The sequence below is a fragment of the Diplotaxodon limnothrissa genome, linkage group LG3 (assembly GCF_057381915.1).
Source record: "Diplotaxodon limnothrissa isolate DT_005_m linkage group LG3, D_limnothrissa_male_GT1.1, whole genome shotgun sequence".
NCBI lineage: Eukaryota > Metazoa > Chordata > Actinopteri > Cichliformes > Cichlidae > Diplotaxodon > Diplotaxodon limnothrissa.
Window position 1 is genome coordinate 21,991,917 of NC_140598.1, and position 23,679 is coordinate 22,015,595.

General features: G+C 41.5%; 1 pseudogene; it reads left to right on the plus strand.

Annotated features, from left to right (window-relative positions):
* Positions 1–9,628: 9,628 nt before the first annotated feature.
* Positions 9,629–22,252, plus strand: LOC146634930 (uncharacterized; annotated as a pseudogene).
* The last annotated feature ends 1,427 nt before the right edge of the window (positions 22,253–23,679 follow it).

Here is a 23,679-nt window from a genome sequence, read left to right on the forward strand (position 1 = left end):
TAAAACAATCAGTCTCACACATCTAAACTCAAATTTACTGGAATAACAATTATAATCCACGAGCTAAACAGTTTGTAAATATAACGTATAAAGAAATAAATAAAGTCAAATTTCTCATCTACTGACATGCTTTTCTTATAATTCGGCAGGTTGTTCCAAAAGTTAGACTATAATTACATATTTTTCATCAATATTTAAAATCCTGACCTGTACCTGTTGGTTAGATCTGCTGTAAGTAATATAAGTTTTTCACGTTTAGTTTAAATGTGATACAGTCATTTAAAAAGTAAGGAAAGTTCAGGCACATAGAGCTAAAATAAAAATCATCATCGCTCTTTACATCCAACCTCAGTAGGTGGGGTTATCACCGTGGAGACAGACGGGCCATCTTTCTTGTCAAGTTCAACCCTCTCAAGGCAGGTGTTGCCGATTTGCAACAGTTAAAAACTAACAACCTGATTACCTCACATACATATTTTATGAGGATTTTTTACTCAGAAGTACCGCTGCAGGACTTGGTTGTGCATCAGCAACAAAAAGTTTAATTTGAGCCTGAGAGGGTTAAAGTGATATCTGATGTTTTCAATGTCACTGTGAGTAGGAGAGCTTAGAGCACAGTATCTTGTATGTTTTCCTGTGACTGACAGTACAGTCATGCAGTATATATACCAGCAGTACTAAGATTAGAAACAATTACCAGATGTCTCCAGCAGAGGGAGCGTGGAGCTGTTAAACTACCACATAGTTTCCTCTCTTCAGTCGTTACATATGAGCTGAGGAACATTTGTGTCTGAGCAGCTTTCATAGCAAACATGCATGTTTATGGTAACAAACATGTATCTGTGCTCACATGTTAGAATGAAGGTAAACACTCCCACAGATTTCTGTACTGTCCATGCTGAAGGACATATCCTTGTCAAGAATGAGCCCAAGAATCCTCACAGTGTTACTGGAGCCAGGTTGGATACCACATTTATTATATTTGCAGGGACAAGTACAAGAATTTACTCAATTTATCTGAATTTCGAAGAAGAAGATTAGAGGTCATCCAACTCTTTAAGTCTTTAATACAGTAATTTAACTAGTTTGCGTGTATTATCTGACTTCTGTTTTTTTCATTTTATTTTAACAGGGCAAAACCTATACAGGACATGACACACAACAAGAACAAGCTGAAACAGATGGGGCAAAAGACAGATAGTGAGTGGGGTGCTGGGATGTAAGTCAGGTCAAATGAGATGGGATCCTAGATGTATGTCATTTATTATTTAACGATTTAATTTTAAACAAAAATAAAACATCTAAATCAATATTTATGAATTTCAGAAAAGCAGAATTAAACTTTCAATAAAAACCTCATTTCATAAAACCATTTTTGTATTCTGCATTCAAAAATTGATTTTCAAAATTGTTTTAAAAAAAAACAGAAAGAAATCAATAGATACAAAAATTAAGATTTATTACTGACATGTAGAATGGTGATTCCACTCATTTGAAACCCATTTCACCTCCTGTTAGCTCACAGGTTAGCTATGATATTAGATAATGAGTTAGCTTTGGGATTAACTATTTGATTTGCTATCTATTTTTTAAATCCCTGTCACGGATGAATGCTGTGTGTGGACAGGAGAGAAAGGCCCAAATGTACTCTAGGATACACAATATAAACTCAAAAACCTCAGCTTTATTCCTGACACAATCAAAGAGAAAACTAAACTGTGGAACACTAGAAACAACATGACAGTGTGACACGACACAGAGCAAAGAAAACACAGGGTTTAAATACACACAAGAGTATTCAGGGATTGGGAGATAGGAGGGAAACACAGCTAATGAGACAAGGGAAGCAAAACCAGACACACTGCACACAGGACAGGGACTATCAAAATAAAACCTGAAACAATTCACAAGGACAAGTACTTGAGGCTGAGAAACCGACTGAAGGAATGTTACACATGGTACACAAGGAAAATACAGTAACCCAAACTGGAAGCAAGAACAAATATAACATTCAGAAAACCAAAACCATGAATGACCAATAAGTGAACACAAAACACTGGGTCAGACGTAGGACCATGACAACCCCAAAGCAATGCAAATTAACCACATGCTGCTTTTGATGTGAGGAGCTCTGATTGGTTGGACAGACACAGGCTGGCTGCCACTGCTGTTTGTGCTCATAGCTGTGCCCAGAAGAGTGTGATCTTGTACAAAGGCCGTTCAGCCTCAAGATTTACACTCTGACCAGCACGGATATGTGAAGACTGAAGCTGAAGCTGTCCACCACAACTGATGGAAGACTGATGAATGTATTACGCCCCAGCAGTACAAGCTATCTACCCTTTTTAGTAAGCTAATGTGCTCTTCGCAAATAAAGCTTAAAACACCTCAGACTATTAGAACTAAGGCTGGGTTTGAAAAATTGATTTCAGTTTGAATAGAGTGATGTCGATTGTTTAAATCCTGAATCGAGTTTTAAATATAAACCTATTTTGCCAGAAACACCAGAATCTTAGGTTAAAGCTGATGAAACAATTTCAACAACCACCGAACAGCAAAAACAACAACAGGATTAAAGAGCAGGTAAACTGAAAAATATCGCAAAACTCTTAGCTGTGTCTCTAATCAAACCTGTATAACTTGCTTCACATCAACAGCATCAGGTAATGTTCATGGTTTTCTTCTGTTTTAGTTCTGCAGTATATTTTTAAGGTTATCGGCTGTAAAAAGTCAGTCCAGGACAATTTCCTTCATGTTTTTCTGTTTTATCCTCAGCTACTTTGACATAAAGACAATGTTTACACCTCTGATGAAGTCTCACAAGTGTCAGCTTTGTTTTTATATGCAGATATAAAAATATGGATATGTACAGATAAATGAGCAGAATTATACTATTTCTGACTGAGTCGAGTTGTGGATTGAATTGAATTGGTACTTTGTGAATCAGAATGGAATCAGTTATAGAAATCAGTGACGATATCAGCCCTAATTAGAACCAGCACTGAGGCCTATGACATTTATACAGTGTCAGAGCAAACTGCAACCTACAGCCTTTAAACTAGCTATTAAAATGCTGACAGTAAACACATCAGTCCAGATGTTACCACATTACTTTGTGAGTTAAAAGAACTGAGACAGGCTGATTAAAATAACAGCTGTCTCAGTTCTCTCATTCCTTATATTCAGTGTTGGGACTAACGCGTTATTAAGTAACGCGTTACAGTAACTACGTTATTATTGTGGTAACGAGCACGGTAACTAGTTATTATGCCAAAACCAGGAACGCGTTACTCGTTACTGGGATTTAGATAGGGTCGTTACTCGTTACTTCGTGTGGTGGCTGTCGCGGAGCTTCCACAGATTCAATAACATTAGCGAGTGGTGGAGGCCAGCAGGTGGATGAAGGAAAAGGGAGGCAAGAGGAAAAGAGACCCGAGGCGGCCGCTGGTCCGAGTGTGAACTGAACTTCAGGTAAGAAGTTATAACCTGCAGTCTCTCTGAGTCACATATAAATCAAGTTTAGTTGGAGTTTATTTTCGTTGTGCTGACTTTTTCATACTGCGTGCTAGCTAGCATGACGGAGTTTCTATACAGCTGGGTGGTGCTATGTTACTGATAGTGAACTTTATTTTGTTCATACAGGTAATTATTAGAGTTGCCAACCGTCCCGTAAAAAACGGAATCGTCTCATTCAGAGAAAATATTACGCGTTTCGTATTGAGGTGAAAAGGAACAGTTTGTCCCGTAATTCAGATAGAATGGAAAAGACACAAAGCTGGAGTTATTCTGTGTTTACGCTGCACAGCTGTCTCTTCTTCTTTCATTCTCCCCCTCCCTCTCCTGTTTCTACTTCAATCATGAAACTGATCAATGATCAGCTGATCGGCTTTTCTCTCTTGTTTGTTTATCGCCCACTTTGCGCCAGAAAGAGGAAACCAGCGGATGTCGCGGTAAACAACAGCAGCACGTTTAAGCTTGATCAGCTGTTGTTAGAATTTATTTAATATTAATTTCTAGTATCAGCTGATGTTTGCTGGAGCCACAGCTGTAAACCTGCTGGTCATGATGGTTTGGATATGTGGTGAGAGGGAAACATGAAGATGAAACCAGGAGATGTCCTTACTGAATCATCAGAGCTGAACAGGTGATGGAGAAACAGGTTTACCTTTTAGGTGACATGAATGAGTTGAAGGGAAGTTATGAACTGTTGCTGAGAGACAAATAACACCAGGATCCTTTTTTAGGTAGCTGACAGCTGGTAACTGTGCAGGTGCGGATCTAGCAAAGTGTTGCCAGGGGTCTACGTGGCATAAAAATCCCAAATTACTGCTGGCTTTCGTTAACATAAACCCAGCTAGCACAACAAAATGGCTTTTCTCAGACGGTTCAGTTGGACAGGTGCATCTTGGGTGAAATACTTTCTTATTCTCATTTAAAATGTCTCACTTTTAAAAGAATAATTATCTGAGTCTTGCAACAAACAATTGATAGATTGATGCATATATACCATCAGAACAGTGTGCATCACTGTCACAACAGTGTTTGTTTTCATTCAAAGGCTTTATGATTTTTCCTATAATGATGGGCCGGTCTCTAGTCAAAATGCCCGGGATGATTTTTTTGTCCCAGTCCAGCCCTGTATGCAGCTCATCTGCAGTCTGGTGTTACCTACATCTTCCTATTCAGAAGGCAGAATTTCCGACTTCTGAGTACAATCGAAAGCACCACGACTGCAGTTTTTGTGTTGGATGTAAAAAGCAGGCTAGGATAGAATCAGGCGTGGGATTTCTCTTGAGGAAATGTGCACATTATTTTTTCCTTTCTATTGGCAGGTGGCACAGTGCACTTGTGGCAAGTAAGCAAGAAGACTGGAAAACTTGCTGGGTATCCAGGTACGAAAGCAACACATTATCAAGAGAATTCTGAGTAAAACCAAAGTTACTTTCCCTAGTAACTAGTTACTCTGAAAGTAACGAGTAACTTGAAGTAACTGAGTTACTTTTGCCAGAAGTAACTAGTAATGTAACTAAGTTACTAATTTAAAGTAACTTACCCAACACTGCTTATATTATCTCCAGTCTTAGCAGAGGGCAGCGATCACTTAGATTTCTCAATCTAAACAGTGAATGCATTTAAAGCATGAACTGCACACCTAGCCATCAAAAGTTTGGTAAAGTAGCATGAATACTGTAAAGTTTTATCTGAGACCATGAATCGTGTTTGATGATATTACACTCTGACTGTTCTTCTCCTTCATTTTTCAATTAGGTTTAATCAAATGTGGCAACTTTGTCTTGTGCTGTAAGATGAACCCACTGTCTTCATGAGCACACCTTTTTAAAAACACATCCTGTTCAAAGGTGATTTGTACACGGTCAAACTAATAGGAGAAATAAAAATACGAACACATAACGAGTTTGGATGTTGGCAGATCTGTAATTGGTTATGAGAACAAACACTGATGAAAGGGGTCAGTTTCACTTCTATTGAAAGAACTTTCGCTTTCCCTCAGCTTTGGTGAGCATTTAAGCATTAAACTACTCTCCTTAAAAAGTCGATTGAATTTAACGGTTTTCAAACATTTCATCACTCATCTGTGAGACTGAAGAAGTCACTTGGATGAAACAATTTTCCAAGGAAACATCCAGTGGAGCTAAGCTTTTGGGCATATCCTTGCCTATAATTTATCCATCAAGAGATTTTTTTTATGTATACATTGTTTTTCAGTTATTGTTCATCTTGTTTTTCTTATTATCTCCTATTTTCAGTCTTAGCAGCACCTCTCAGAGTAAACCACTGTAAACTTTCTGCCATTCATCAGACAACAACATCATTGAGCCACGTGGTATTCTTAGGAGATTAAGACCAAAAAGTGACACAAAAATGAAGACACAAATTAAATGCCGAATTAAAATCTACAACATGTTTAGGAAGACTTAAAAAAATAGTGATTGACTGCAACAAACCTTAATAACTTTTATTTATTAGTATTTGTTCTCAAGTTTAAAAATGATACACATGTAAAGCTATGTCAAAGGTTAGCTATGGTATAATTAGATGTGTATGTATACTCCATATATCTTCAGTATTATATGAATCATATGATGAAAAAACACTTACCTCACGTCTTTTCTTATCACAAAACCGATGAATCATCCACTGCCCTTTAGTGGCTGCTAGCCGCGTCCTTAGCATGTTTTATTTCCTGCCACTTCCCGCTGGTCTATCACATTATTGTCTCCCCAGAAACACTCCCCTTGAAATTTTCTTTTTTCCTATATTCATTGTGTTTTGTGTGTTTTTGCACAGTTTTTCTATTTGGTGGTGTTTTCCTAAGTTGCAGTCCATTTGGCCTCTCAGGGCCACCCTACTGCTGAAGAAAGAGTCGTTTTAGTTTTTTGAGAGAAAAACTGAATTATAACGTTTACATAATTATTAAAACACCTGACCTTTAATCTTTTGGGTGTGATGCAGCAAGCTTTTCACACCTGGGTTGGGACATTTTATTTGATTCTTCTTTCCAAACATTCTCAAACATTTGTCAGGTTGGTTGGAGACTGTTGGTGGTCCTCTTCAGGTTTCTGCAGACATGTTCAAAATTTACTTTGTGCCATGCGTTGATGCTTTTCTCCAATGTAGAGGTAGAGCACTCCTCTCTGCACTCCACATTTGTGTTCCAGAGGGATTCAATAGGTAGTGATAGGTAGGTAATTACAGTGGCTTGCAAAAGTATTCGGCCCCCTTGAACTTTTCCACATTTTGTCACATTACAGCCACAAACATGAATCATTTTTATTGGAATTCCACGTGAAAGACCAACACAAAGTGGTGAACACGTGAGAAGTGGAACGAAAATCATACATGATTCCAAACATTTTTTACAAATAAATAACTGCAAAGTGGGGTGTGCGTAATTATTCAGCCCCCTTTGGTCTGAGTGCAGTCAGTTGCACATAGACATTGCCTGATGAGTGCTAATGACTAAATAGAGTGCACCTGTGTGTAATCTAATGTCAGTACAAATACAGCTGCTCTGTGACGGCCTCAGAGGTTGTCTAAGAGAATACTGGGAGCAACAACACCATGAAGTCCGAAGAACACACCAGACAGGTCAGGGATAAAGTTATTGAGAAATTGAAAGCAGGCTTAGGCTACAAAAAGATTTCCCAAGCCTTGAACATCCCACGGAGCACTGTTCAAGCCATCATTCAGAAATGGAAGGAGTATGGCACAACTGTAAACCTACCAAGACAAGGCCGTCCACCTAAACTCACAGGCCGAACAAGGAGAGCGCTGATCAGAAATGCAGCCAAGAGGCCCATGGTGACTCTGGACGAGCTGCAGAGATCTACAGCTCAGGTGGGGGAATCTGTCCATAGGACAACTATTAGTCGTGCACTGCACAAAGTTGGCCTTTATGGAAGAGTGGCAAGAAGAAAGCCGTTGTTAACAGAAAACCATAAGAAGTCCAGTTTGCAGTTTGCCACAAGCCATGTGGGGGACACAGCAAACATGTGGGGGACACAGCAAACATGTAGGGGACACAGCAAACATGTAGGGGACACAGCAAACATGTAGGGGACACAGCAAACATGTGGAAGAAGGTGCTCTGGTCAGATGAGACCAACATGGAACTTTTTGGCCAAAATGCAAAATGCTATGTGTGGCGGAAAACTAACACTGCACCTCACTCTGAACATACCATCCCCACTGTCAGATATGGTGGTGGCAGCATCATGCTCTGGGGGGGCTTCTCTTCAGCAGGGACAGGGAAGCTGGTCAGAGTTGATGGGAAGATGGATGGAGCCAAATACAGGGCAATCTTGGAAGAAAACCTCTTGGAGTCTGCAAAAGACTTGAGACTGGGGCGGAGGTTCACCTTCCAGCAGGACAACGACCCTAAACATAAAGCCAGGGCAACAATGGAATGGTTTAAAACAAAACATATCCATGTGTTAGACTGGCCCAGTCAAAGTCCAGATCTAAATCCAATCGAGAATCTGTGGCAACATCTGAAAACTGCTGATCACAAACGCTGTCCATCTAATCTGACTGAGCTGGAGCTGTTTTGCAAAGAACTGGCAAGAATTTCAGTCTCTAGATGTGCAAAGCTGGTAGAGACAGACCCTAAAAGACTGGCAGCTGTAATTGCAGCAAAAGGTGGTTCTACAAAGTATTGACTCAGGGGGCTGAATAATTACACACACCCCACTTTTCAGTTATTTATTTGTAAAAAATGTTTGGAATCATGTCTGATTTTCGTTCCACTTCTCACGTGTGCACCACTTTGTGTTGGTCTTTCACGTGGAATTCCAATAAAAATGATTCATATTTGTGGCTGTAATGTGACAAAATGTGGAAAAGTTCAGGGCTGAATACTTTTGCAAGCCACTGTATTTGTGCACACTTCCATCCAGCCTTAATGTGCACAGCACAGTCCAGAAATGGCAAACTATTATTTGTTGTATCTTCCTTGGTAAACGTTATGTTTCTATCCACCGAGTTGATGTGAGCAGTGAAGGATTCTACTTTTTGGGTTTGGATTTTGATACAGGTATCTCTGGAACACAAACTCGGGATAATCAGGACCCCACAGAGTGGGCTCATAGGTTGCTACTGCTACTTGAAGCAAAGAGTTTTTTTTGTTTTTTTTTAAATTCTATCATGGGGGACCGGCAAATCCAATAACAACTGCTTTTCCGCTCATCTTTCATCCAGCCATGTTTCAAAAAATCCTTGGAGCACAACAAGTTATACTAGCCTGGGGCTAGATTAGAATATAGATTAATTTTTATCTGATTTGATAAATGATGGTTAAATTCATTCCCATGGATTATTGTGTTTACCAATGAATAGAGAATGTAGTTAAGGTAATTACTTCTTATGACTCAGAGGTTTCTTAAAGTGTGCAGAGAAATCACTGATTACAATAAACATAAAGAAAAAGCTGTCAGGGTATTTCAGCCTTTCACATATTTTACTCTTAAGTTTCCATCCGTGTTTGTTTACTTTTCAGATTTAGTGTGTACAGCCAGACATAATGGCAGACTGCCAAAACTGACTACTACTCATAGTTTTACACCTATTGATCCACTGTCAGCCACACCCACAACTTCCTAATCCCTGTAGCTTTGTCAGCGGATCACGTCTTGTCCTGTGTCTGTATGAGCTTCGTGCCTTCTTTCAGTGAAATTGTAAAGAGGGATTGAGACAGTGTGAGGGTTTGTGGAGTGCTGTAATGAATGCTGTAGTGGAAGAAGTTCTTTGTTCATGTTGTTTTTTACTACAAATAATGAATAGAAGATGCAAACAAAAAGAGTGAGAGGGGCAGGAAAAGTTGAAGGTGGGGCTTTGTGTGTGTTAGGCTGAGGCTACAGCAGTCACCTCCAACCAGAGCACTTGGGTGCGAAAACTATGACGTCCTCCTCTTCCCTCAGAAGTGATCTGTGGCCGGCCGGACTTCATTCCACAGATGTGCTTTAACAAAGTGTGAAGCTGAACTCTGAGCTGTGACAGTGTGAGCAGTGTGAGAGTGTCAGTAGATGATCAGCAGAGGAAAGTGAAGCTGCTGTGAGCTGATGTCCTGAAGGGCTTTTAAAAAGTCTCTGAGTTTGACAGGAACTTGAAGATGTTTGTGGTGTTTGTGATCCTCCTGCACGGTAAGTACACCTTCCTCTCTCTGCTCTCATCATCAGCTTTTCTTTCATCTCTCTCTCTTTAATGTGTTGAAGTGCAGCAGGAGGAGATTTCCATCAAACACTGGATTCTGGTTCACATCAAACTAACAATCCAAAGCCGCTAAATCTGAACTTGCTACAATCACTTGCTCTGTGTGTGTGTGTTTTTTTGTTTTTTGGGGGGGTTTTTTTGCACTGTCCTATGAATGAATCAGATTCCTGGAAGGGTCCAAACTATTGGTTTGTTTAGCTTAAGTTTTGTATTTTCACTACAACTTGTGGAAGTTTCATTAACTATATATTTCAGCTACAATTTCCATTTTGTATCATGTTTCTGTTTAGCTCTTTGTTCATTAATTGTAGTTCTTTCACATGTTTGGTTACAGTGTTGTACTGTGCAGTTCAACAGAATCTATTCTCTTTGATAGCACTGATCAAGCTGTTTTTACTTCAATGCCTTTTTTAACTCTTCACACATTAGCATTAACCAGCTTTGTGAGTCATTTCTAATCTGCCTATGTCTGTGTACAAATGTTTGAACATATGGCAGATAAACTGTATGCGTGTACGGTCCCTCATTTATCGAGGAAGTTAAGTTCCAAAAATAACCTGCGATAAGTGAAATCCGTAAAGTAGACAACTTTATTTTTTACAATTATTATAGATGTTTTAAGCCTGTAAAACCCCTCACTATATCCATTATGGACTTTTATCAAAGAGGCATGAACATTTTAGCACTTTTATCTCTTGTTTAAATGCTTTCAAAGTTCAAACCTTTGTAGAAAACTGAGTAGAGTATTATAGAATGAAACCTAAGGCGCCCTTAGGTGCCTTTGGCGGTATAAAACGTTTCGCTGGATGCATTCTGTACTGTACAGGAGACACAGAACGAGATTGATTGACAATGGTCTACAGCCATTCACGACGCAGACACAATGCGCTGTAAAAAAAAAAAAAATTAAAAAAAATATGCAAAATTGCACAAAAACAATCAGCAAAACAGCGAGGCCACAAAAGGTGAACCATATTATAGCGAGGGACCACTGTATTAGAATCAATAAGGCACTGATAAGAATCATCTGGAGCAGACGTAGAATTAACACTTTATTACAGTCTCTGTGCACATGGGCAGCTGGAGACCTGATGGTTCAAGTGTGGATCCTGTTATACTTCTAAAATTTGAGATGTAAATTCTCTGTGGACATCCGTGTGTTCACCATGTGATGAAGAGATTTATATGAGGTCTGAGTGGACCTGAGAGGCAGGTATGTATACGCAGATATAGACATGCACAATCACACATGCGTACCAGCATATCTGTATGTGGTGATGTAATCCTTTAATTCAGACTCCATGATTACAAAAGAGAAGGAAAGGTTCTGATGGGATTCTTGAAAATGTAGAGAGTGAAAACGAAGGGAGCGAAAGAAGAAAAAGGCCTACAGAAGTCTTATGGGTAGCTAGAGGTGGTAAAGTAAATCGATTTTGGTTTGGTTTAGGTAGCCTAACCTGGTGACTACTCTCGATTTTTATCTTTAGTATTTTTCTTGAACCACTGAGCCCTGAGTTGTTCCGAGCCCTTATCGGAGGAGACCAGTCCAGAGCATGACTGCCATGAAAAAAAAACAGCCCCCTGCCTGGACCCTGGGGAGGGGCTTCTTTTTATGACTTCCAACAAGATTAGTATGAATTTAGTGTTGTAAGCAGAGCTTATTGATGTGAGAACCTCTTGGGATTGACCACTCACACGGACTGAGATATCCCAAAATACTACTTGGAGCTAAAAAAACAAATATATATAAATAAATAAATAAATAAACAAAATAATAATAATACTAAATTTTCCTACCCGTCTCATGTATATATATATATATATATATATACATATATATATATATATATATATATATATATATACATATATATATATACATATATATATATATATATATATATATATATACATATATATATATACATATACATATATATATATATACATATACATATATATATATGTATATATATATATATATGTATGTGTATATATATATATATATATATATGTATATATATATATATATATATATATATGTATATATATGTATGTATGTATATATATATATATGTATATATGTATATGTATATATGTATATGTATATGTATATATATGTATATATGACAAAGAGGTGACAACAGTGGCGCCGAGTATGGCAGCCTCGTCGCGAGCTCCCCCAAGCAACGGCTTTCTTCTGTGTTTAATTTTACTTTTCCTTTATTTTTTCACGAGCAGCACTTGTCTCCTTGTGTACGACCGACAAACCTTACTGGACATAAAAGACGGTCTTTCTTATAACTTTCCGGAGTTCAAGTTTTGCAACACGGACGCTCCGTTTGCAGACCCCCCATTCATCTCACCTGAGACGCCTTTGTTCTCTGGCCCTGGAGGCCGCAAACGCCGACGCAGAGGGAGAAGATCTGGCGTTCTGGTTCGACTGAGACGGCGCACTTACAGACCACCGTTACCCAGTTTATTACTGGCTAATATGCAGTCTCTGGAGAACAAGCTGTGCGAGCTTCGGGCACGGATCTCATTCCAGCGAGAGATGCGGGACTGCTGCGTGATCTGCCTCACAGAAACCTGGCTATCGGACAAAGTACCGGACTCCGCAATACAACTGCCGGGGTTCTCTGTGCACCGCGCGGACAGGTCACAGGATCTTACTGGGAAAAGCAGAGGCGGTGGTGTGTGCTTCATGATCAACAACAGCTGGTGTGATTATGCGAACGTGCACCCGGTCAAATCCTTCTGCTCACCGGACCTGGAGTACCTGATGATTAAGTGCCGGCCATTCTGGCTACCGAGGGAATTTACAGCAGTGATTATTACGGCTGTTTACATTCCCCCACAAGCCGACACTGACCGTGCACTCAGGGAACTGTACAGCGCGATCAGCAGCGAGGAAACCACACACCCAGAGGCAGCATTTATCACAGCCGGAGACTTTAATAAGGGAAACCTGAAGAAAGTCTCACCAAAACTCCATCAACACATCCTTTTTAACACACGTGGAAACCGGCTACTCGACCACTGTTACACCTCTTTCCGGGATGCGTACAAAGCCCTCCCCCGCGCCCCATTCGGCCAATCAGATCACTGCTCCATCCTGCTCCTGCCCGCCTACAGGCAGAAGCTGAAACAGGAAGCTCCAACCCGGAGGGCGGTGCACTGTTGGACGGACCAATCGGAGTCTGCGCTGCGGGACTGTTTTGATCACGCGGACTGGGAAATGTTTCACGTGGCCGCCAGAGACATTGACGAGTACACAGACTCAGTCTGCGGATTTATCAGGAAATGCGTGGAAGATGTCGTCCCATCCAGAACAGTCAAATCCTTCCCAAATCAAAAACCCTGGATTAACGGAGATGTTCGCGCGGCACTGGCGGCACGGAACACCGCCTTTGCCTCCGCGAACACATCGGACTACAAACACGCACATTACCAACTCCGGAAGACGATCAAAGCAGCCAAACGTGAGTACAGGGACAGGGTGGAGCAACAGTTTGACAACCCTCGGAGTATGTGGCAGGGACTAAACACGATCACAGACTTTAGAGGGAAAACCAGCACACCGCAGACCACGGCCTCTCTGTGTGAGGATCTAAACGTATTCTACGCTAGATTCGACACAGCGAACACCATGAGACCGGACAGTGTGCGCACCGCGGATGACGTCAGTGCGCACACTGTGTCTGAGGAGGATGTGCGGAAGTGCTTCAGGAAGGTGAACGCACGCAAAGCTACTGGTCCGGACGGGATTCCCGGCCGCGTCCTCAGGTCATGCGCGGCTCAGCTGGCTGGAGTGTTCACGCACATCTTCAACCTTTCCCTCTCTCTGTCTGTAGTCCCAGCCTGCTTCAAAATGGCCACCATCGTCCCTGTACCCAAATCCTCCACCATCTCCTCATTGAACGACTGGCGACCTGTAGCCCTGACCCCCATCGTAAGCAAATGCTTCGAGAAGCTGGTCAGGGACTTCATCTGCTCTGCACTACCCGACTCACTGGACCCTCTACAGTTTGCATACCGCCACAACAGGTCCACTGATGATGCCATAGCCCTGACACTACACACTGCCCTGTCACACCTGGAGAAGAGAGACACGTATGTGAGGATGCTGTTTGTAGATTACAGCTCAGCATTCAATACCATCGTTCCCTCGAAGCTGGACAGGAAACTGCAGGATCTAGGACTGAGCAGCTCCCTCTGCAGCTGGATCCTTAGCTTCCTGTCTGACAGACGCCAGGTGGTCTGACTGGGCAGCATCACCTCATCCCCCATCACACTGAACACTGGTGCTCCACAGGGGTGTGTACTGAGCCCTCTCCTGTACTCACTCTACACCTACGACTGCACAGCCACTAACAGCTCCAACATCATTGTGAAGTTTGCGGACGACACTACAGTGGTGGGTCTTATCACCAACGGTGATGAGACGGCTTACAGGGAGGAGGTCAGCGCCCTGACCCACTGGTGTCAAGACAACCATCTCACCCTCAACGTCGCAAAGACAAAGGAGTTGATAGTGGACTTCCGGAGGTGCAGAGAAGTACACACCCCCATCACCATCAACGGCGCTGCTGTGGAGAGAGTGAGCAGCTTCCGGTTCCTTGGCGTACACCTGGCTGAGGATCTTACGTGGTCAGTACACACAAACAAAACAGTGAAGAAGGCGCAGCAGCGCCTCTTCTTTCTCAGGAGACTGAAAAGATTCGGCATGAGCCCCCGCATCCTCAGGACCTTCTATCACTGTGCCATTGAGAGCATCCTCACTGGATGCATCACCACCTGGTATGGCAACAGCACCGCCTACAACTGCAAAGCTCTCCAGCGAGTAGTGCGGTGCTCTGAACGGATAATTGGAGGTGAGCTTCCCTCCCTCCAAGACATCTACAGGAAGCGCTGCCTGAGGAAAGCGGGGAGGATCATCAAGGACTCCAGTCACCCCAGCCATAAACTGTTCAGACTGCTTCCATCAGGAAGGAGGTTCTGCAGCATCCGGTCCCGTACCAGCAGACTGAGAGACAGCTTTTTCCATCAGGCCATCAGACTGCTGAACACGTCATAGACACCTCAGCTTCACTACTGGAACTTTAACATTATGCACTCCACACTGTATATAAATGCCACTTGTTTTGCACATATTCAACTCTGTATATTTTATATATTTTATTATTATTATTATTATTATTATTTTATTTTATTTTTTTACTATTTAATTTGTAAAAATGTGTATACACACACACGTAGGAAAATATTTAGTATACACATCCAGAAATGCATACACTATTATATATTGTACATATATTTATTAGTTTCAGGTTGGCCATTCTTGTATTTTGCCCGTTTGTGTTGTTGTGTTTGCACATCTCTGTTGCTTGTGGGGCTCGCACACAAGAATTTCACTCGCATGTGCTGTGCCAGTGTGCCTGCACATGTGATGTGACAATAAAAAGTGATTTGATTTGATATATATATATGTATATGTATATATATGTATATGTATGTATATATATATATATATATATATATATGTGTGTGTGTGTGTGTGTGTATATATGTGTGTATATATATATATATGGTAGTTGGTTCCATCCAACTACCAACCACCTCAGTAGCACATGGAAACTCCAGTCAGGCATCATAGCGGCTAACACGAACAGGTGCACAGGTTGGTCAGCCTGGTCTTGCAGTCTTGGCTGACTACTCTGTCTTCCAGTAGCTGGTGTTTTGCGCCTCTGGTATTCTTACCAATTCCTTTCTGTGTGACACTCATAAATTGAGTCGTGTGCCGCCTGGATTGACTATAAGAAGGTCTATGGCGCAATGCCCCACACATGGATCCTGGAAATCAACACAAAATCAACAGGATCCTAAGAGCCTCCATCAGGAACTCAATGGGGATGTGGCGCACAACACTAGAGGCCAACTTCAAGCCCATAGCACAAGTCACCATCAAGTGAGGGATCTACCGAGAAGATGCTCTGTCCCCACTGCTATTCTGCAAAGGCCTGAACCCCCTCAATGCGATCATTGACATGACTGGCTGTAGAGTATGTTTAGTCTTCAGTTTGTTCAGCTATCTGTGTTTGTTTTACGTTTCAGATATAATGTGTGCAGTCAGACATCGTGGCAGACTGCCAAAGATGACTTCTTAGAAAAGGGGAGACCATTGTGTGTCCTCATAGTTTTACACCTGTTGGTCAACTTTCTGTCAGCCTCACCTAGAACCTTCAAATAGTTTTGTCAGCTGATCACGCCCTGTCCTGTGATTGGCTGAGCTTCAGGCCCTTTCTATGTAGGGATTAGTTTGTAAGAAAGAGTCAGTTTGTTTTACTGATGTTTGTAGTTGTACTGCGAGTGTTGGGAGGTTCAACTACATATTTCAGCTATACTTAATACCTCTGTAACCCTTTACACATTAGCTTTACCAACTGTATCAGCCATTTCTAACCGACATACGTCTGTGTCGAAAAGTTTAAACATATGCAGCATAAAGTGTTTTTGTGTATTAGAAACAAAAAGGCTCTGATAAGCAGTTTTGGGCAAGTTATTTAAAAAAACAATTAGTGAAGTTAGTTCTTCAAAAAAGTAACTGAGCTAGTAACTGAGTTACAATATTATAAAAATAAGTAATAAATAAATATTAGGAAAAGTAACTATTGTGTTACTTTAAAATAACGTTTAATCCTATGGCGTATAGGGCATAATTGGCCGTTTTTGACTACTTTTGATTTTACCTCTACATTTCATCTTTTAAAACTTGAAAAACTTAAAAACTCTTACCTTGTTTGGTATCATTCTTATCAGCACAACCTTTATGGCACAGACACACAGCTCTCGCTCTCACTCATCTGTACTGAGTTTCAGAAGCAGGGGCGATTCTAGGATCAGAGCTTTGGGGGTGCTGAGCATCCAGAGAGCTGCCCAGCCAGGCAAGTAGGGCTGCACGATTTTGCATAAAATGAGAATCACGATTTTTTTTGCACTTATTAACTGCACATCAACTTCATAACAGTTGAGACTGAACATAAAAACAATAAATAAACATAAAAACAACAAATGTCTCACATTTTGTCGTTGCCGCAAAATGTTGTACTGCTTGAAATTCCGTCTCCACCGTTGCTCGACGCTGCGTGTATAGAGCAGGTAGTGCAACAATAGAAAAATAGTTGCGGGACGGCACTGTGTAGCGTTTGTCTAGGGTGTTGATCAGGGCTGTGTGCCCTGTAGTAGCTAGAATAGGCTCTGGACAAGGATCAGAGAATGCATGAAGTTAAACTTGGTTATTTTTTAACTCTGAGTCAAACCTACAACAGGAACTTGATTTGTGTTTGTGTTTCTGTCCTTCCAGTTTCCCAGCATGCTCTGGCTGTGGTGGTGGTGGATGTGAATGAGGGGGAAAGGTCTGTCCTGCTCTCCTGTCTGTACTCAGATTCTATACTTGAGAAAAATTCAACAGTGATGTGGACTCGCAGTGACCTTGATCCCAAATCTGTACACCAACGACGAGAAGAAGGAGACGATCTTACAGGACAAAACCAGCGTTACAGCAGACGCACATCAATGAATCGTTACGCTTTGATCATTAAAGACTTCAGCCTCACTCTGAGGAAACCCACAAAGACTGACAGCGGCAACTACACCTGCTCCATCAGTGCTGGAGGAAAAGAACGAAAACTCAGAGACATCTAGCTGCAGGTCAAAGGTCAGTAACAAACTCAACACCTGCTGTAATTACAGGTCATAAGTCAGTACTGCAGGGAAAGGTTAAAGATTAAACGAACGCAAAACAAGTACAAACGTTTGTGGAAACAGCAAAACATGAGAAACAAAGCAGATAAAATGTGTTCTTAGTTCTATAACTTCTGAAAGACATGAGCTCTGTTTCATGTAGGTTCTACTGCTTGTGTGCAGATGTGTTTGTGTTTAGCTCCGAGAGGTTCAGCACACTCACGTCTGTACATATATCATACATGCATTAAAAGTTTATGCATGGCCCAACACAAAACCTTTAGCGGTATTTTGCTTCCGCTTCTACAGTTTATGTTTTGGTTTCTTGTCCTCTCAGACCAGCAGGTGGAGGTGAAGGTGAGGGAAGGGTCAGAGTCTGTCATCCTGCCCTGCAACACAAAACCCGACCTGCCTAAGGACACCACAGTAGAGTGGACTCGCTCTGACCTCGGACTCATCACAGTCCATGAGTATTCTAACAGAAATGATGACCTTATAACTCAGGACGAAGTTTACAGAGACCGAACGATGATGAGTGAAGACCTGCTGAGAACTGGAGACCTCAGTCTGACCCTGAAACACCCCAAAGTGAAAGACACGGGACGATACATCTGCACCATCTACAGGGACAAAGACATCCTGACACAGAAAGTAGTGCTGCAGGTCAAAAGTAGGTGCTGGAGATAAAGGTCAAAGGTCAATACTGTAGACACAGGTCAGAGATTAGAAGTCATTTTGTTTTATGTTTCCCCACAGAACCATTTCCATCCTGGGTCAAAGATCTTCTGGTTCTCCTGTTTGTCTTTGTGATTTTTGGAGGTCTTTTATATTATTTACGTCACTATTACATGTCAGGTAAGAGTCTTTCCTACTACACTACCCATAATACCAGTGGTTAACAGGTGGCCTCTTGACTGTGTTCAGACCAGACACATGAGATCTTGAGATCAAAGAACGAGTCAGGAACAAACTGAGACACAATCTGATTGAGACTAGAAGGCAAGGAGGGCGCAGGGAGGTCATGTGACCATCACAGCTGGTGCTGATGTCATCGTGTTGTGCTTTGTTGTCCTCTCAGATTACCAAGTGGAGGTGGATTCAGGGGTGGCGTCTGTCAAGCTGCCCTGCAAAACTATATTTAAATTCCTAAAACACACTAAAGTGGAGTGGAGGGACAGAAACAACAGGAAGGTCCATGTGTATCAGAACGGCTCTGACCAGCCTGAAAAACAGCACCGGTTTTACAGAAACCGAACAGAGATGAAGAGCACATCTCTGCTGAAACCTGGAGACCTCAGTCTGACCCTGACATATCCCACGGATGACGACAACTTCACCTACACCTGTACCATCTACAGCAGGAAAGGAAACATACTGACAAGGAAAAATGTGCACCTCCATGTCAGAGGTCAGTGCTGCTTATACAGGTCAAAGGTTTTGACACACTAGACTAGACACACTGACATGAGACAAAGACCAAAGTAAAACAGGAAACACACCAACTGAACTCTAGACATGAAAACTGAGGAGACAGAAAATAGAGTCCTAAAAAGCAGGACAGAAAGGCACAAAGAAAGCACAAAACATAGTTTTTACCTTGTTTCTCCCCGAATCCCACACAGTGCTCACGTCTGTGGCATGAATTGTGACAACCCCAACTCCAAATCTGTACAGTGGCTTCTCTCAGTTCCCAATACCTAGTGAGAAAACACATGAATTAAACTGCCAAGCAACACACACACAAAGTTCTCACTAACAAACCCATCGTGAACTCAATGATCCAGCACCGACTGAAGCTCAGCCACTCGCTTAAGTAGAGAGGCAACTGATGAAGGCAATCAGCTGGCTTCAGAGCAGGAACTCTCCTCAGCCTGATGATTCTTGTAATTCTTTCTTCCGGATACACACACTCATGTCCAAACACCTATACACATAAACAGGGACAAGGCTGTGCAGAGATTTTTAGATGGGCGGGTGCTCAAAGTTCAAAAGGGGCACAGAGAAAAGGCCGAATAACAACAACCCGCATTCATCAACAATCTAATATGGAATCACATCATACTATATCACTGTCATCAGGTGGGGACAAGGCAAAGCAAACATATTCCATGTTTACCTGATGGGTACAATGTTGCTCTTGTGGGGTTTCTGCTGCTCCTGCTGTGATAGTGCTGGAGGGCAGGGCTGTGCTGATCCGAGACTGTAGACATTAAATGCAAAGATTGGTGAACGTGCTTGGAACCATAAGGAAACAAAATAAACTCGGCTCTCCCTGTGACTCAGTTTGCCTCTCTTACTCTTTCATCTCCTCATCTCATCTATCACTCTCCACTCGATGTCCATCTGACAACAAGGCACAGTTTGCTATTGCATTAATCTATTATTTAATTATCCACACTTCACAAATCTTGCACCTAATCCATAACAAAGTAATGATAGACAATGTTATAGAACTATTCTTACGAAGCATTTATAGACCGTGTTATATCATGAATAATAATTTTTAAAAATCTATACACATAAAACAAACACTAATATAATCTGTTTCTTAATGTGTTTTCTTTAACATACGGTGTGTCTTTTTTAATATCATAATCATAATAATCCATAATTATGCTGATATGCATATCATCATATTGCATATGCAAGTCCCTCAGAAAGGCAGGAAAAGCCCTGTAACTTACTTTAAAACGAAATATGTTCCCTAAAACCGTGGACAGAACTACAGACCCATGACAGTTGTCTTTTTAACATGTTTTAATACTTTGTATCTTGTTCCATTTAATTTGAACAAGCCTCTTAAAAAGTCGGTGATCACAGTCGGCCTCTCTCGGTTTTTATTACCACTGTTCACTTTAAAGCTCGGTTTTTAAAACCTTACGATGTAACTACAGCCCAGCCCATGCAGCAGTATAATAATGACTAAGATTATATTGGAGTGGGCCTGATACTCATGTCCCATGACAGGCCCATGACAGTGCTGCCATCAAATTGCCTTTCTTTGCTTTGACTCTGTCTCCAACAAGAGGTGAAGCAGATGTTCTTACATTAATGGAATCACTAATACAACAGATCACCTGAAAACGAGTAATGAATTTGCTGAAACAGATGTCTTTATTAATGAATTGTACTGACTAGTCTGTATTTCTCTCAGCTGAGCTGTTTCTGAAAGAAGAACTCGTTCATGTCACAGAACAGACGTCTTTATGACATAATGTATCTGGCATGCAGAGAATCATGTTCATTTAGATGTTGCTGACATTTAAAATTCAGTTTTGCTTTTTATTTTGAAACATTTTTATTTTATTTCAATATTTTTTTAGTCTGAATAAATCAAACTTGCTTGATAGGACAGCTCTCAGGTAACAAGATGGCAAAAAAGTCTTTGACTCTGAAATAAAACAGCAGAGTTCTTTAAGACAGAGCTCTGCTGCTGATTGGACAGAAACCAAATAAGACACCGTTTCTGTTCAGTTGAACGTGTTTCAAACTGGAACCAGTCAAACTTGATTTCATTGCAAAGATATAATTTTATCTAATCAAAGAATTCTCAGAGCTGCTTTTGCTGCACAGCTCATGTTGTGTTTTGACTCCTCTCAGTCCCCCAGGTGGAGGTGGATTCAGGGGAGGCATCTGTCCTGCTGCCCTGCAAAACTACTATAAACCTGCCTAAAGATGCTAAAGTGAAGTGGATGACCAGATTCAACAGGAAGGTCCACGTGTATGAGAACGGATCTGACCAGCTTGAAGATCAGGACAACCATTACAGAGACCGAACACAGATGAATAAAGACCTGCTGAAAACTAGAGACCTCAGTCTGACCCTGAAATACCCCACAGACTGGGACGCAGACATCTACACCTGCACCGTCTGCAACAGAGAGGGGGAAAAAATCCTGATGAAACAAGTGGAGCTGAAAGTCAGAGGTCAGTGCTGCTGCTGGGTGTGAGCTGCAGAAGATGAAGAGATGATGAGATCTTCATGAACACAAATCTTAGTTTGTGCTTTAGACTGTTTATGAAATTTGTTGTCCTTCAGTCTGTCAGGTGGAGGTGGAGGAGGGGGCGGAGTCTGTAGAGCTACCTTTCAAAACCACAAAAGAGCTGCCTGCAGATGCTAAGGTGGTGTGGTGGAACAATGATGACAGGAAGGTCCACGTGTATAAGAACGGCTCTGATCAGCCTGGAGAACAGCACCAGGTTTACAGAGACCGAACAAAGATGAAGAGAAGATCTCTGCTGAAGCCTGGAGACCTCAGTCTGACCTTGAAACAGCCCACAGAGAGAGACAGTGGGAGGTACAGCTGTAGAGTCTACGGGGAGATCAAGAGATACAAAAGAGTGCTGCTCAGAGTCAAAGGTTTGTGTGTGTGTGTGTGTGTGTGTGTGTGTGTGTGTGTGTGTGTGTGTGTGTGTGTGTGTGTGTGTGTGTGTCTCTGACTGTCTTGTGTCTCCTCTGCAGGGAGAGTTCAGGTCCAGGATCAAACAGGGGACATCAGGAACAGAAGCAGCTCCATTGATCCGACTCCTCTGATGGCTGATCAATCAGTTTGATCTGTGTGTTCTTTGATTATTGATCAGTGATGTCAGAGTGGAGTCAGTGTGATGTTGTTGTTGTGTGTTTGAGACTTTTAGTGTCCATGAAGGTCTCTGCTGCCGTAGATCCTCTGAACTGTGACAGAGGTCTCACTCTGGAGGAAACTCTCAGCACTTTCCAGCAGCTCCTCCATCATGGAGGACGTTCCCTCACTGTAACAGGTGGAGGAGAGAGGAGAGGAAGCACAGGTGGATCCTCTGAGGAAGACATTATTGTTATTACATGAGCGGAAACACAAACATACCATCATAGTAAAAATCCATCTCCATGTGTACGATCTTTGAGGCTCAAATCAGTCCAGTCAGATCCCGTTTTATCTAGGATGTCCCGTAAAATGAGCAACATAGGTTTCTGCAGTATTCTACCTTAAATGTCCCGTATAATTACCGTTACCTGGAATGTCATTTTCTGACTAACAGCTGGCACTCTAGCAAATACCAAAACTGATTTGACTGCAGTTACATCAGAGGAGTACTTGTGTGTAGTCACATCTGTCAGTGATGCCCGTCGCACACATCAGGTGTGAGGAGTAATACACGATTCTTAAAAATAAGGTGTTGTTTGGTCTGCGTAACATAATATACTGGGTAACTGAGACCTGTACTTACAATATTTTCTTTGACTATTTTTCTTTTTTGCTTATTTTTCAAGGTAATGCACATGTGATTTCTGTCATCATTTACTGTATTTTCTTTATTGATTTAGATGAGCTATTGATTGAACTGAATACCAACATTTTACTGCATTTTGACTTTAAGAATATAATCATACAGTTCAGCTGGCTGTGCATTGTGCTTGTGCCACACCAGTGTCCCTTATTTGATAGTTACAAAGTTGGTGACCCTACCTCTACCAGTGTGATTGTTTATATAAGACCTGCCCCGGCACTATAAATGCAAGCAATTTAATTATAATTATAATCAGGGAGGTGTACTTATCTTATTTTTATAATAATGCCCATTAATGTACCTGTTCAGTCAAGAGAATAAAAATACCCTCTCTGATCCACTGTGGTTTTTCTTCTGTGGTGTTTCTGATGGAGCAGCAGCTCCTGACGTTTGAGGATGAGACCAGAGTTCCTACAGCTTCAGGAAAGTTGGATTTAAAACTTTAACATCAGCTGTGTCCTTGTTAGCAGCAAGCTAACATTTGTAGGCTAACGTGCTTGAACCTGCATTCTTATGTATGAAGTTTGAAACACTTCCTACACAACCTACAACACACTGAGTCAGGATAAAGAGATATCCAGGTAACCTCTGCGCACCTCACTTCTTCAGAGGGTACATCGCCATGGTTACAGAGTCTGCAGACCTAACTTGCACTGGAGCAGATTATTTTTGAGAATAGAGTTCAGCGGGAGCATAACTATCACCTGTGGCCAATCAGATCACTGGAAAACATCATTATTTCTGAAAACCCCCTCAGACCTCAGAATGCTGATGGTCAGAGAGTCTGAAGCTTTCCAAGTGAGCTTCAGCGACAGATTATTACAAACTTTTTTAACCTGATCAGAAAACAGGGAATCTGTATTTCACTTTACTCTCAGAGTATCAGACACCACCACAGCTGAAACAATCAGTCACACACATCTAACCATAAATTTACCGAAT